Below are 8,721 nucleotides of genomic sequence, written 5' to 3' on the forward strand. Positions count from 1 at the left end.
TACATAATCTTAGGTATAAATGTATGTCATTTTTTCATGGCATTTAATATAATTATTTCATTTTGGTTGGGGAAAAAGGTCATAGCCCATAAGTATATTTTCTTCATCTGAATTAGACTGTACTTAAAAAAAAAAGAAAAAGTTTTTGAGTGCTGGAGCACAGCAAAAATGTCTCTGCTCCCTGTTTGTAAAATGGTCACTCTGTGATTAAAAGCCTCCTTCTAAATGTGACTTCTTGTCTATATTCTTGAATGTAGACAGTATTTAGCCAGTGAATCATTAGTCATTTTTTTTCCCACAAATATGATTGAGCACCTGCTATGTGGCAGGTCCTGTGCTGGGCTTATCAAAAAGAATGTCACTATCCCTGCCCTCCAGAAGCTCCCAGTGTTGTGGGACTCTGATGGATGGACAGGGGTAGTGAAGACTCAGACATGGTGGGGCCACGTCGAACTGGTAATGTTTTAAAACACTTCTTTCAGCAAAAGTGTAGCCAGACTCCTAACAAATGAGTGAACTATTTATCTACCTCCTCAAGACAGTGTGGTACTGGCAGAACAAAAGAGAGCACCTGGAAACAGACCCACACAGACAGAACCAATTGATCCTTGACAAAGGTGAAAAGCAATTCACTGGAAGAAGGATGACTTTCCAACAAACGGTGTGGACTTATTGGACATCCAGAGGCAAAATAAATAAACTTCAGCATAAACTTCACACCTTATTAAAAAAAATTCAAAATAGATCACAAACCTAAATGAAAAACATTAAACGTTTTAGAAGCAAACATAGGAGAAAATCTTTGTAATCTGGGATTAGGCAAAGAGTTTGTAGATATGACACCAAAAAAGATAAAGTTGCTAAATTGGACTTTATCAAAATAAAAAACTTGCTCAGTGAAAAGTTAAGAGAATAAAAAATCAAGCTACAGACTGGGAGATAATATTTTTTAAATACCTAAAAAAAGAGTTGGATCTAGAATATAAAAAGAACTACCAAAGTGCAGCAGTAAGAAAATCAGACAACCCAGTTTTTAAAAAATGGTCAAAACACTAGAATAGGTGTGTTACCAAATGGTATATATATGTGACAAGCATATGAAAAAGACGTTTATCATAGTCATTAGGCAGATGCAAATGAAAATGATCATGAGGCACCACTGCACACCTATTAGAATAAATTTTAAAACCTGACAGTAACAAGTGCTGGTGAGGATGCAGGGAAACTGGAACATCCTAACATTTCTTATAAAGTTAAACACAGACCTACCATATGACCCAGCAATCCTACTCACAGGGGTTTATCCAAGAGAAATGTGAGCCTGTGTCCACTCAAAAATTTGTATGCAGATACTTATTAGAAGTTTTATTCATGACAAGGCCAGGCGCGGTGGCTCACACCTGTAATCCCAGCACTTTGGGAGGCCAAGGCAGGCAGATTACCTGAGGTCAGAAGTTCGAGACTAGCCTGGCTAACATGATGAAACCCTGTCTCTACTAAAAATACAAGAATTAGCCAGTGAGCTGCAATGAACCACAGTGAGCCGAGATCGTGCCACAGCACTCCAGCCTGGGCGACACAGCGAGACCCTGACTCAAAAAAATAAAAATAAAAAAGAAGAAGAAGTCATAACACTATAAAACTGGAAACCACCCAGATGTCCATCATCAGTGGGTTAACAAATTGTAATACACCCATACAATGGATAACCAGCAGCAATAAAAAGGTACGACCTAGTGATTCCTGCAATAACATGGATGATCTGAAAAGCATTCTGCTAAGTGAAGGAAAGTCAGACACAAAAGACTACATACGGTATGATTTCCTTCATATAATATTCTAGAAAAGGAAAAACCATACCGACAGAAGAAAGTACAGTGGATTGCGCGGGGCCAGGGCTGGGGAGGAAATTGACTCCAAAAGGGCATAAGGGAATTTTTTTTTTTTAGGTGCTGTAAATATGCTACATTATAATTGTGAGGTGGTTACATGAGGGTGTATATGTGTCAAACTCATCAAATTGTACATTTCATTTTTTACTAATTTGATCCTTTGTAAAATATGCCACAAAAAGCTGACTTTTACTAAATCAGTGGGGGCCAGGCATGGTGGCTCATGCTTGTAATCACAGCATTTTGGGAGGCCAAGGTGGGAGGATCACTTGAGTCCGGGAAGTTGAGATCTGCCTGGGCAACATAGTGAAACCTCATCTTTACAAAAAATCAAAAAAGTAGCCAGGTGTGGGGGTGCATGCCTGTAATTCCAGCTACTTGGGAGGCTGAGGTGGGAGGACTGCTTGAGCCTGGGAGGTTGAGGCTGCAGTGAGCTATGATTGAGCCACTGCACTCGAGTCTGGGCAACAGAGATCCTGTCTCAGAAACCAACCAACCAACCAACCAATGGGAAGTAAAAATCCATACATTAAGCCAAGAGTTTTTTGGAAAAGGCACAAAGATGGAAGGATTTTATATAGAAGATATCAAAATATGGTAACTGTAAAGCAACCATATTTTAAAAGTATGCTACTGGTACAGCAATAGACAAATGGATCTGTTGACATAAAATAAAGTCCAAAAACAGAGCAATGTACATATTCAGTAAACACTTTAGGCAGCAATTTAAATTTGCAGGAAAAAATGGACTGTTCACAATTCAATAAATGGAGCTGAAATCTCGATTTCATTTGGAAAAAGAATTGTTAGTTCCATAATGCACATCGTTCTCAACAATAAAACCTTAATTGATTAATTGATCATTGACTTACTTGTGAAGGCTCACACCATTGATTTCATGATCCTATTTAATGTCTGGAAGACCACTTCCTGGATTATGGTAGGCAGGACCCTACAATAAATTAAAAGAATGCTCCTGAACACCCAAACTGATGGTGTCACTTCTGCCTTCTAGCGGGCATCAGTCATCACACTGGGAAGATAAATACCTGAAGTGTTCCCTTCCACCTACACAGATAAAGCAGAGAGAATGGAAACCCTGAAATGTCAACATCCCTGCTCGCTCTTCCAAGATGCCGAAATAGATATGTGATCGTGTGTGAAGCTGAGCCCTTTAATGTTACTTAGATGTCCAACAGAGGGACGAAGAGTCAAAATTCTCCGCATTATAAGAGGAATTCAGGAGAAGCACCTTCCAGGAGGGAAGGCTCTAGCAACACCAGAGGAAGCTGCAGCTGGGAAGGAGGCAGCCAGGGAACAGTTCTTGGTGGCTGGGCCAAAGGACTTCCAAGACAAGGAGGCCAATGGCTAATACTCAAGGTTAAGCCGTCAGTGTCAAGCAGTGTGAGCCCACCCTCTGTCCTTCCAAACCTTCAGTAAAGACCTAACACCTGACTCTGCTGGGTGAGTTGTTTTGGGGTAAGTGGCAGTGTTGTGGGAAAGCTTTTCTTCCTATTCCTGATCTTTCCTTCTATGAGTCAGGACATCCATTCACCTGACACTCAGCCTCCCTCTGCCCCTGAACACCTGTATTAGGCCATTCTTGCATTGCTATAAAGAAATACCTGAGACTGGGTAATTTGTAAAGAAAAGAGGTTTAATTGGCTCACGGTTCTGCAGGCTTTACAGGAAACGTGATGCTGGCATCTGCTCGGCTTCTGGAGTGGCCTCAGGAAGCTCATAATCATGTTAGAAGGCAAAGGGGAAGCAGGCACAGGCCCAGAGCAGGAGCAAGAGATGGAGGGGTAGGTGCTACACCCTTTTAAACAACCAGATCTCACAAACTGACCACTATGGTGAGGACAGTATCAAGGGGATGGTGCTAAACTATTCATGAGAAATCCGCCCCTATCATCAAATCACTTCCCACCAGGCTCTACCTCCAACACTGGGGATTACATTTCAACCAGAGATTTGGGCAGAGACATGTATACAAACTCTATCACCACCCCTCATTTGCTGGAAAGAGAAGCTGGGCCAGCAGAGCTCAGCTGCTGCTCCTGCTTGTCTTTCAGAACCAGCCAGGTGTAGACTTGGGACTGCACACGCCCTTCGGTACGCCCCTTCTTCCCTGGCCTCTGAGTCTCTGGTTTCTGTTAGGAAACCCACTACTGTGCCTCCGAGGCACATTCTCCTCTCCTTTTGTCTTGGTTTAGGAGTCTGGCAGGTGGGAGAGGGTATGATTTATGGAGCCCCTCAAATCTCAGGAAGAGGTTCCATGTGTAAAGGAAAAGCCCCAAGATTCATCCAAGCACCCAGGAAGCTGAGGACACAGTGTCCTTGTGGGAACTCCCTGAGAAACTTTCCTTCCAGAACTCAGAGTTGAGGGTATCTTCCTTCTCTTTATCTTATCTGACTCTTGTCCTAAATCCTTCACTTTGTCACTGGAGTCCTGACAGACCCTTTCCAGCGCCTTCTCTTTCAGTCACTGGCCTTCAGAATCTCAAGAGCAGCAATCCCAGCTCTGCCAAGCCCCCAGCAGTGTCTGCCAGAGCGGGAGCTGGGGCAGACAAGCTGATGATGGAGGGAAATGAACAGAAACTGCTTTTCTCTGAGACTTCTCTCCAAAATATGTGCTGCTTTGGCTCTGAAGGGCGGAACTTTATTTTATTTTATTGTCAGAAGAAAAAGAGAAAAGTTGCTTCTGACCAAAAAAAATTCAGTCAGTCATAGATGATGACTGGCTCCAACCCAAACGCAGATTATGGGAAACACTCCATTTTGAGCAAGCATGAAGGCTTTCCCAGCAACTCTCGTCAACACCAATTATTTACCCCTCACTTTGGCGCTCTGTCCTTAACCAAGGCAAGATTTAGAATCACTGAATCATGGGATCATTGGGCCCACTTGCCTCTACCTACCCACCCCATTTCATCCATGAGAAACTGACCCAAACGATGACATCTCTTACCTACTTGGTAAGCAGTGGCATGATCTGGACGAGGATCCCAAACTCTGGAGTCTCAAGTCTACACTCATCCGGTGGCTCAGGATTTGTTTCACAGCTCCAGGCATCATCTCCCTTGGGGAAAAGGAGTTCCTTGGTGGCAGAGAGCTAGTGCTTTGCAGAGAGAAGAAAAGAGTACCAAAATTTGAAGAGAGCCTGCTATGGTCCTGTTGCAAGGCTAGCGACATGGCTAGAGTGGACCCCTTTGGGAATGTCTTCCTAACAAGCCTGTCTGTTGGAGGACATTGTTTTGGGCTGAATTGTGGGCCACAAAAAATTCATATGTTAAAGTCCTAACCTCTGGATCTCCTGAGGTAACCATATTCGGATGTAGGGTTATGAAAGAGGTAATTAAGTTAAAATGAGGCCGTTAGGGTAGGCCTTAATCTGACCACAGTCCTTATAAAAAGAGGAGATTAGGACACAGACCCATACATGGAGGAAAAATGTGTGAAGACACAGGGAGAAGGTGGCCACCCGCAAGCCAAGGAGAGAGGCCTCAGAAGAAACCAACCCTGCCCACACCTCGATCTTGGACTTCCAAGATCTAAACAAAGCCCAGTTGTTTCAGCCCCTCAGTCTGTGGTATCTTGTTGGGGCAGCCCGGAAGATTCATATAGGCACCCAGTCCCCATCCTACTCAGGCTTCCAGGCTGGGAGCCTGCCCCTCTGGCCAGAGCCAACTGAACCAAACAGACTCTATGTGAAGAGCTGGAACTGAGAGTGGCACAGAGATCGCCGCACGGAAGAGCTTTGTTAGTGGAGACTTTGGGGTGAAGATACCCCCTCCTTGCTGCTGAGAGCCCCAGAACGGCTCTGGTCTTCTCTGTCCTCCCTGTGGCTCCCAGGCTACACTTCCTGGTAAAATCCAGGAGAGACCCCAACACCCTTCCAAGAAATTCCCTTTCTTGGTTATGTTTGAAGTGGGTTTTGTAACTTGCAACCCAAAAGACTTTAGCCGTGACATTGACATGTGTCACCTCATACAGTGTAATTTCTCCCTGAGATATTACTGCCCCATCTTACAGACCAAGGAACTGAGATTCAAGGATATTAAGCAGCCAGTCCAAGGTCACAAAATGGTGGAACTATAGGGATCTGCACTCAAGCTTCTTCCTCTCTCCACACTGTCCTGGATGCTACACTTCTTCCTTATCCCTCTGAGCGCTCAGCTAGGAGTCAGACATATGGTAGGTGCTCAATAAAAGCTTGTTAAATGGAATAGAGCCCACAGGCATATGTTCCATCTTTAGACTAAAACATAGATAAATATGCTGCCTGTTCACACAATCGGAGCCACAGGTAAACAAAACCAGTGTCGGGAATTCATTCGTCTCGCTACCCTTCTCTATTCAGACCTAATGAGGCCAGAGAGCTTAACCCAGGCTTTCAGTGGAACCCTTGCTTCACTCAGTAACACCAAGATAGTCTGGTCTCATTGAATTCACAAATTCCCTCTAACTCTTCCCATCTGTTCCATGTTTATTTAACCTGCAGACCAGGGCAGCTACTTCCCCAGCGGAACTTCATAGTCTCCAGAAAGAAAGATCTGAACTTCCTCCCCTCCCGCTTTTGTCTTGTAGCAAAAGGACATAAACCACCCTTTGTTAGGAACAGTAAACTTGCCTTTTTTTCAAGGCTTAGGGCTTTGTAGTAAGCAAGTAGCTGGGGAGAAAAATGAAGAAAGGGCTCCACTGGCAAGGGCTTTCAGGGTATTTTTCTCTTCTTTATAAAAATAAAATTACTTTTCCCCTGTTGCTTTGGAAAGGCCCCAAAATAAACCTAAGAGCACTTGCATAGCTGTCATTAAACTTCCCAGGCTGATCGAGACTCTGAGGCTCCCTGGCAGAGAAAGATGGTTGATCTGGCCCTGCCATCTTGTATTTCAACCTGGATGCTTCAAGCTCAGGAGGGGGCCCTGGCCTCCTAGTGCAGCATCACAGAGCAATGAGAAAGCAATGCGTTATTCTCTGACATTTTACAGACTAGAGGAGTGAGTGTGGGGGTGCTTTTCCCCACCATGAAACCCTCCATGCGGGGCCCTCAGTCGAGACATGCAGCCTGTGCCTCCTCGTCTTCCACCCTCTAACACAGGCTGCCCGGGTGGGGAAAGACAGCACAGGTGCAGTGAGCATGCCGCACAGGCACTCATCCACACTGTTTGTGTTTCTATTATACATAGCCATAATTAACCATGAAGACTTCTGGGAGGAGCCATGGATTCCAGCCTCAGCAGGGGAAAAAACACACCAAAATTATATTCCAGAATTAGAGCCACCGACGTTTACGTGGCAATTTACGAAGTAATTTTTATGGGGCTGTGTTAGTCCATTTTGTGTTGCTATAAAGGAATACTCGAGGCTGAGTAACACATAAAGAAAAGAGACATGGCACCGGCATCTGCTTCCGGTCAGAACCTCAGGAAGCTTCCACACATAGGGGAAGGGGAGGAAGGGCGAGAGGGCGCTTTTTTAAACAACCAGCTCTCCAGTGAACTAATAGAGCTGAAAACTCAGTATCATGGGGAGGGCACCGAGTCATTCATGAGGGATCCGCCCCCATGACCTAAACACCTCCCCCAGCCCCCACTTCCAACATAGGGGGTCACATAGCAACATGAGCTTTGCAGGGGACAAACATCCAAAATATATCAGGGAGTTTTCATGGAAGCCTCTCAACCACTCTGTGAGGGAGGAATTCTTGGCACTCCCATTTCACAGAGGAGAAAACCGAGGCTTAGGACACAGCTGCCTCCTGAGAGAAAGGAGCAGCCAGAAACAGAAGTGCTATCTCCTAAGCTGGGACTCGACTTTCCTTCCCGTGGCACTATGCCCAGCCCCACGAGCCAGCCAGCAGTGTGGGTGTCACCAGCCCCCAACATCTGAACCTAGTTCAACCCTGATTCTTGCCCCTTTTTTTTCCAAATTGGAAATCTTGATATTAGATTTTTCCTAATTATAAAAGACGCACTTATAAAAGAGATTTTAAATAATACAGAAATTCTATGCTAACCAACTCTCCCTGTCCCAATTAAAAAATAAAACCCTAAAGATAATCAGTTATCTTTATAGATATGTAGATGTAATACGCAATTTCCATTTTCCCTTTTGAGCAGCTGGGATCCCAGCAAGGTCACCCTCACACTCATGATCAGATTGCCAGGACTCTGAGCCCCAATCCACGTGACTATGGGACCTCACATCCCTCTCCCATCCCCAGGTTGTTTCTCAGTTCCCAAAGGGCTTGAATACTGGCTGTCCCCTACAGCTTAGGGGGCAGCTGCCTCCACTTTCTTCTCCAGCTCTGACTCCCTAGGCTGTCCTGAGGAACTCTCAGACCTTCCAGAAGGAGCCTTGCTTCTCATAGGTGGATTGGACAGATGTGTGTAAAATCTCATTTCTGTGTAGCCATCTAGAAGCCCTTGGCCAGGCCACTCTGGCAAAACCCTTGGACAGCACCCATGCCTCCTCTCACCTATTTCCCAGCATGAGAAAGCCCAATAGAATCGTGAGCCCTGGATGTGGCAGAGGGGAAGGAGGGCTTTTAAACAGATTTCTTGAAGGCTGTCTCTTAACAGGTGATATGGTTTGGCTGTGCCCCCACGCAAACCTCATCTTGAATTGTAGTTCCCATAATCCCTACATGTGGCGGAAGGGATCCAGTGGGAGGCAATTGAATCATGGGGATGGTTACCTCCATGCTATTCTCATAATAGAGTGAGTTCTCATGAGATCTGATGGTTTTATAATGGGCTTCCCCTTTTGCTTGGCTCTCATTCTTCTCCTTCCTGCCACCATGCGAAGAAGGACCTGTTTGCTTCCC

General features: G+C 44.9%; 1 long non-coding RNA gene across 1 annotated transcript in view; it reads right to left on the reverse strand.

Moving 5' to 3' along the window:
• LOC129529352 (uncharacterized) overlaps nucleotides 1-5,008 on the reverse strand; it is a 96,031-nt gene extending 91,023 nt beyond the window's left edge. The window contains exons 1-2 of the long non-coding RNA XR_008674849.1: nucleotides 4,864-5,008; nucleotides 2,765-2,844 (exon numbers count right to left, since the gene is read on the reverse strand). This is a non-coding gene — a long non-coding RNA (uncharacterized lncRNA). The remainder of the gene's footprint in view (nucleotides 1-2,764; nucleotides 2,845-4,863) is intronic.
• Nucleotides 5,009-8,721: the final 3,713 nt, after the last annotated feature.

The sequence above is a fragment of the Gorilla gorilla genome, chromosome 22, assembly GCF_029281585.2.
Source record: "Gorilla gorilla gorilla isolate KB3781 chromosome 22, NHGRI_mGorGor1-v2.1_pri, whole genome shotgun sequence".
Lineage (NCBI taxonomy): Eukaryota > Metazoa > Chordata > Mammalia > Primates > Hominidae > Gorilla > Gorilla gorilla.